The 7408-nt window shown below is 42.9% G+C and overlaps 1 long non-coding RNA gene across 1 annotated transcript; it reads left to right on the forward strand.

The window, feature by feature from the left end:
* The first annotated feature begins 48 nt into the window (after window positions 1-48).
* Window positions 49-7046, forward strand: LOC106739552 (uncharacterized). Its single transcript, XR_002093704.2, has 3 exons — window positions 49-138; window positions 4071-4205; window positions 5497-7046. It is a non-coding gene; the product is annotated as an uncharacterized LOC106739552 (long non-coding RNA).
* The last annotated feature ends 362 nt before the right edge of the window (window positions 7047-7408 follow it).

The raw sequence follows: 7408 nt of genomic DNA on the forward strand, positions 1-7408 counted from the left end.
GATCCCGATCCCGATCCCGATCCCGATCCCGCAGCGCGCCGGGGACAGACGGAGCCTCCCGGATGGAACGATGGAACCACGGAGGGGCCGGGCCAGCAGCAGGCGCGCACGCTGATTGGCCGCCCTCGGACACCAAAGGTAGGAATATGCAAATGAATGGAACGCTGCCATCCCTCCCGCCGCGGCGGGGATCCGGGAGGGGGAGGGGCGGCGGCGCCCGGCCAGCGCAGGTGAGGAGCGGCGGGAGCCGGAGCCGGAGCCGAGGCCCCGGGGCCGCTCGGGCGCCCTCTGCCCTCCGTCAGCATCCAGGCTGGGTCCGCCGCCTCGCCCTTCACGCGCCTGGACACGGCCTGTGAATCCGGGCGAGGCTCCGCCTCAAACGCCGAGTTCGCACCAAGCCGGCTACACGGGCGCGGCTGGACGCCTGAGGCCCCTGGAGAAGTGGGGCCGGAAGGGAGCTCCTCCACCCCCCAGGCTGAGGCAGGGGCATCCTTGCGCTAACCCAGTGTTTCCCAACCTTTTCCAGCCCGAGGCATGCTTACATTAATAAAAACTTTGCGCAGTGCACCTGTTACGGCATTCCCACCCTCACACCTGGTGTAGCTTGTTGCCGTGGCAAAATTCCACCACACACCTGTTCATTTCTGATGGCCTGCTTTTGTGCTGCGGCACCCTGGTTTGGAAACACTGATCTACCCTCTTCCTAAAGCGACTGTCGCCCCTAATGCGGCACAAGCCCCAGACGCGCCAACCTGCCACCAGGGCAGCAGGGACCCCCGGAGGTCACCTAGTCCACCGCCTGCCTGAGGCAGGGTCAGCCCTATCCAAACCATCCCATACAAGCATAATCTAATTCGGCATCAGACTGCCAGAAACCCTGGTACAGCCCACTCTTGACACCCTAACCTGCTGCTGGCAAAACGGGACCCAGGCAGCCAACGTCCTGCTTCTTTGTCCATGTAAGCATAGCATATGCTTACCTGGCAAGAGAAACACTGTGACCACAGAGGCGGTCTTCATAGCCACACCAGGGAAGACCGCTCTCCTGGCACGGGGATAGTACTTGCCGAGGTAACGTATAGTAAACCTCCCACTTAGCTGCTGGAGTGGGAAGGTCTTGGCTTTAAGCCCACCTTATGGAAATGAAAGACTTCTCCCTGGCTTGCTCCTGGGGCCTTACGGCTGAGGGCAAGCAAAACTAGGGGGCATCCAAACCCCAAGCCTCTGGGCTTGGGGCTGCAAGTAGGATGCCCACCAAAGGTTTTGGGAACGTCTGAAGCCCCAGATGAGTAGAGAACATTTCCTGGTAGTAGGGCCACTTCTGGTTCTGGACTGACTCCTGGATTTGGAAATTGATTTGGCTGATTTGGCTTGGAATACAGAAAATTAAAAAAAAAAAAATACGCTCAAGAGGTCTGGGTAGAGGGCCGCAACGCCCGCTACAGAGGAAAGCCAAATCCCCACGGTCTGTACCAATCTGAACCAGGGGGTAAAATTCCCTCCTGACCCCAAATATGGCCATCCGTGTGACCCTGAGGGAGAGGTAAGACTTTCTATCCTGTAATTAATAAACACTTGGGTAGAGGGCCATACCCCTGCTACAGAGGAAAGCAAAACCCCACAGTTCATTCCAATCTGAACCGTGCAGTACAATTCATTCCTGACCCCAAATATTGGGGATCAGTCTGACCCTGAGCAGGAGGGCAAGACCCTGTAACCAGGAACCTCCACCTTGAAGTCCCAGCAGGAACACTGACACACCCAGTTAAAATCCCCAGCCTTGGTGGCAGCCAATACCCAGTGCCTCTGAGGAAAGCTTAAAACACACACACACCCCCCTGACACATGCAGCAGGAACTCCAAAGGCATTTTATTCTATGTAGTTTGGCTAGGATTTGTCTGTCTGAAGAAAGCTAAAGCAGGCTAATAAGCTAGCACATGAACAAAAAGCAAACATTTAGCAATTCATAGTCTTGTTTTCCAGAAGTCTGAAGCAGGAGTCACTAAATATTTCTACCTGATTCTAGGACATCAAAATCCAAGTGAAGAATCTGCCCCCCATTAGGTTGCTGGCTGTTGTATCCTCTGCTCAGCTTCTCTTTTCCCATCCCTTTCAAATCACCGTCACTTAGCACAAGATGCTTAGGGCAGTGGTATCCAACTTTTTCCATTTTTCTGTTTGCCAGTCACAGCCGGTGTGCAAGCCCAATCTGGCATTCTGTGTTGACGAAACTGTGCACAGGAACAGCCTGGCCAGGGGCCGATCCAGCCACGCAGGAACAGCCCAGCTAGGCCCCAAACCTGCGCTACTGCATTGGGTCCTGCCTAGACATAGCCATATGGCTGCATCAAGCCCTGACTCAATCCAAATGCATGGGAACAGGGCCCAATCCCTCCAGCTGGAACCAGTCCAGCAATGTGGGGCTTGGAAATTTGGCAGCTGGGGAGCAACAGCAGTGTTAATTGTCACCACCCCACCACCTCCAAATTTCCAGATCAGGTCCACAGGCTAAAGGTTAAGCACCCCCTGGGTTACAGACCATGGTAGCTTCACACAATATATATATATTAATGTCTTTCTCCTGCAGTGTGATGTCTTGGTATACAGCTTTGCCCTCAAATGTCTCTGAAAATTAGTGAGGGCTTTCACAAGAGTGTAGGGTACAGAAAGGTACTTTTATTATGGAATCAGGATGTAACTAATTCTCACAGCACTTCCTGGTGTGTAAGCTTGTTGCTTTATCTACTTATTCTCTTTCAGTACAAGTGGTTTAATTTTATTATCTCTTCTTAGGAAGCTTCTCTGCAGATGCACCAGATGTACTGATAGCTATATAATTGGCAACATATTCATCCTTCTGTGAGTGGTGGAAAACGGTTAACTTTTGTTTATTCTCAACATCTGGGGATTTTTTTCCCGGACATATAAATAGTCTTCTTTACAATTAAAACTGTTGAAATGACAGTAACTGCATGGGTTGGTCCTTCCTTCCTTTTACTTTAAAATGGCCTGGGTTTTTTGTGGTTGTTTACACATACTTTGTGTATATACACCTCTATAACTGGAGGGAAAACTTAATTATCTAGAAACAGGCAAGTTATTTTTAAGGGAACTGTACAGCTCTAGCATTAACTAACAGTCCAGGCAAGTTTTTCTTCTGTCTGAGAGTTAAATAGAGTGAAACACCTGCTGCTGAGTGTAGCAGATTAATATTCCCTGAGGTCCTGTTCTTACAATCATTTACACACAACTTCATTACACTTGAAATCAATGGAACTGCTAACAGAAGTACATTTAAACATGTACATGAATGTTGCAGGATGGGGACCCAAGAAACTCTCTTATTTTCCTTCTGGACTTTGAAAGAGATGGTAAGGAATCGTACACTCTGTAGTCTAGCACGCTAACTATTCTGTCATCCCCAGGTGTTGGAGAAAAACTTGTGAAGATCAGTTTCACATAAACTGAGAATATTACACCTAGCATCTAATAAATTCACAACAATTACTAGCAACTTGTCAACAAAGCAGTCAAAAACGGATCTCCAAAGGCATTTTGTTGTATGTAGTTGGGCTGGGCTCTGTCTGGCTGAGGAAAGCTACAGCAGGCAAATAATCCCAGCCAGCAGTGAGACAAAGAGTCTGAACAGCAGCTGGCTTTGTATTTCGTGGTCTGTCGCTGTGGTCTATTCTCTTTGCATTTTTTTCCATGCTCTTTGATATTTTGCCACACTCATGCAATTAAATACAGAGCACGTTTTTCTCCTGCCAAAATGACAATCCCCCCATTTTCAAACTGCTGGATAGTTATCCATGGAGCTGCCAATCAGGCGTCACATTAACATCTAACATGCTTTGTGATACAAATTAAATCTAAAGATTTAACAGCTGCAAACATTTTTTTTATTATTATTATTGTTGCTAGTATGTTTTTAAACTTAGGGGAAGTGAGACAATTCATAGTGTATAATACTTGTAAGGAGACAAGATAAATGACTAACAAACCTGACTTGATTTTGAATTCATTTAGCCTGTGGTGAACTTATACTTGTTGTGTACTATATTTACAGGGCTACCCTTCTACTATTTTGGCTCAAAGCAAGACCCAGAGGAAACCACTCCAGTGTAAAACCACTGATCTAAAACAAATGATGCCAGCTTCACATCAGATCTGAATTGGGCTACTAAGTCTCAGATCCTCAGAGGTAATTAGTTGACCGACTCTCACTGGGTGGTAGGCACCTATATATAAACTAATTGACAGCTTTTTCCATGCTTGTCACAGATCAGTCCCACAACAATCTTTCACATGGATTATAACAACATTTTATTTAAAAATGTCACTCAAGTATTGCCAGTGTTCAGAAATGATGCTATATTTCATTCTGTATAAGTGCTTTCCAAGCATTAGTGTGTAACCTGCCATTCTAAATATAAAATCGGTTTATCCACTGTAGAAAGATAGCTATTGATACCTCAGTTGTTAGAATATTATCTCATGTTTTGAAATTATTTTCAGCATAGATTTAGATTGTAGTCATACAAAAGGTTAGCCTTATTTTGTAGATTTTGTTGGATAAAGAGCAGAAACTTTAAAGTGTTTTTGTTGGACACATGCAAATGCAGATATATAAAGTTACTGTAGCATTGTTCCCTTTGTCATTATCACTGAATTATTCAAAAACATTGTCCACTGCTCTTAGAAGATCTCTTTCACTGTTAATAATTAAGAAGGTGCCTCAACTTTAATTAATTAATGACCATTTCTCATGAAGGCTTGATTCAGTAATGAGTACCACTCAGAAGCTTTTGAAACATTTTTGGATTGAGCCCTTAAACATATAACAATATTTGAAGCTGCTTTTTCAATATAAATACTTCCCAAGATGGCTGTTCTAATGTCACTTGTACTCACGCCTTCTATGGTTATGCATAGATTTATTTAAGTAAATGGAGCTGTGGCAGTTCAACCTTGCTAAAGGCTGGATATTCATCCCTTCCAGCTCTATTCATAAATTACACTACCAAGCTCCTACTGGGATAATCTTGTAACCTGATTTAGACTAGCACAGTTAAATATTTGTCTCTTGGAGTACAAACTATGCAAGAGCCATGCTAACTGCAGCAATATGAATGGGCAAAAAAAAATTGTCTCTATATTTTCAGTCAAAATTATGCTAAAGACCCATATTCACATATGAATCTAGCTAATACATTGAGACACTTAACATGAACTAAGTTGTCTTTTGTGAATTAATAGTTGTTAAGCGATTAAAAAAAACAGTCTTTCCTTAGATTTGGTGGCAGGGGTTCTTCTTTTCTTTTCTTTTTTTAATGACTGGGGGTTTTTTGTTGTTGTTTTGTGTGTGTGTGTGTGTGTGTGTGTGTGTGTGTGTCGGGGGGGGGATGTTGGGGGGTTTTTTTTAGGTTTAGTTTCTATGAATACCTGGTCTAGTTGATGAGCCTGTACCTGACTCTTCTCCTTTGTCTTTCAAGAGGACAAGTTCTGCATTCGGTTACAGTGAGTCCAGTTCTGTTGCCTTAATTTTCAGTGCTGCAATCAAGAGCAGAATTTGGCCTTTGCTTCTTGCACTCTGATATATCCTTTGTTCCTAGCTTGCCTTGGAGCCTTTCAACAGCATCCCTGGCAATTGAAAAAACCATGAACAGAATAAACCAGATGTACTTTCATAGGAAAGTGCAGCAGCATGAACACACAGGCTGGTGACTTGTAATTCTGCTCTGCCTGTGGGTATCCTTGAGAGCACTGTATTTACTAGGAAGTAGTGTGGAACTCTGTGGAAAGAGTATAACTGCAAAATTAGCGTGACTGGTGGCCAGTACACATTTTATAGTTCAAACAGGCTATGAATAAAAAAGTCCTCATCATTTATCATTAATTTTTATATATAGACTATCTTAAGGGTTGTAAATTAAGAAGTTTTTTGGTTTTGGTTTTTTTAATGGACCATATTCTGAGACCCTCAAAATAGGAAAAGGCTGTAAACTCAGATTTAAATTGAGGAAAATGCCCATTGCTTTAAGTAGCCTATGCTTCCATACTACATTGTAAAGCTCATGGTACAAGTTTTAAATCTACGTAGCATCAATATTTTACAAATGGTATAAATATAAACTTAAAACAGTTTATATTTGCGTGACTGTTGTGCCTTACATGAAATACATGAAAGCATTCTTAATGAAAAATTTGATATAGAAACTCACCCTTTTTACTTTACACATTTCACAGCATGTTGCATTTCTAGCTCTAGTCTTTACCTAGCATAATACTCTTTTGTATAGGAATCCTATCCAACAAAAAGGGAAAAAATAATAGCGATCAGAAGAAGTTAGCAGATGCTCTCAAGTGGCACCTAAACTACTTTTAAAATTATTTGTTTAAAGATTTGCTGGTTTTCAACTTGACTTTAAAGCCTAAGGTCTTTTTGTTTTGTTTTGTTGCTGAGTTTGACAAGAAACAAATATAATAAACAAACCTTAATAAGGTCAATTGTGTTGGAAACGAGTCAAGTCTGGACTGCTTGTTGTCCTGACAACCTTCTGATAAATGTGCTGATGTGCTAATAAATACTGAAGCTAACATTTAAGTTAACTCCATAAAGATTTTCAGTTCAGTCAAATGGTACCTTATATTCTTTCAGTTATTTTTTTTTTATGTCTCTCTCATTTTGGCTTGTTCTACAGCATGAACAACATGGGTTTTCTATACTCAGAAGCAAAAGTACAAATGAGAGTGGTAAAATCAATGATTTTATATTCCCACTTCATCCCCGTGGCTATGATGATGCAGCTGCTGGAAGATTTCTCATTTCCATCAGCATTTGTAAAAATGCCCATAAGATTGTTTACTGCAAGTATGACCTAAAAAAACAAGCTGAATATGTGCCGTTTGTCCGAATTGAGCTGTATGTTCTCCATGTGGTTGGGATTTTTCTCAGTTTTAATTTTGGGTGGCAGTATACGCTGTACATAAGGGCTAGATTCTCAGCTGTTATGCATTAAAATAAATGCACACTTTTACCACACCTGTACATGGATGTCATTGTTGTTTCTGCCATTTGATGCTATTTAATTATAGTTAAAATCTATTACTCAACATAAATAGTCATTTGAACTTGTCAACAATGGTATATTATTCTAACCATTTGCATATAATGAATTTGCTTCCTGGATCAAAAGAACTGATCTGTGGAGGAAAGTAGGAGCATTCCAAGCCCATCCCCTTTCTTGTGGCCACTGATAGCACAAGAAGAAAGGGAAGGAGGGGCAGCCGGACACTGCCCATGGATGGCATTGTTCATTTTGTATTCCAGGGTTTTGGACATCTGTGTACATTATGCTCCGATACCAAAATAGTAAGTGTGTTAGAGGAGCCCAAATAAGGGGT

This window comes from Alligator mississippiensis, chromosome 5 (assembly GCF_030867095.1).
Source record: "Alligator mississippiensis isolate rAllMis1 chromosome 5, rAllMis1, whole genome shotgun sequence".
In the NCBI taxonomy this organism is placed as follows: domain Eukaryota; kingdom Metazoa; phylum Chordata; order Crocodylia; family Alligatoridae; genus Alligator; species Alligator mississippiensis.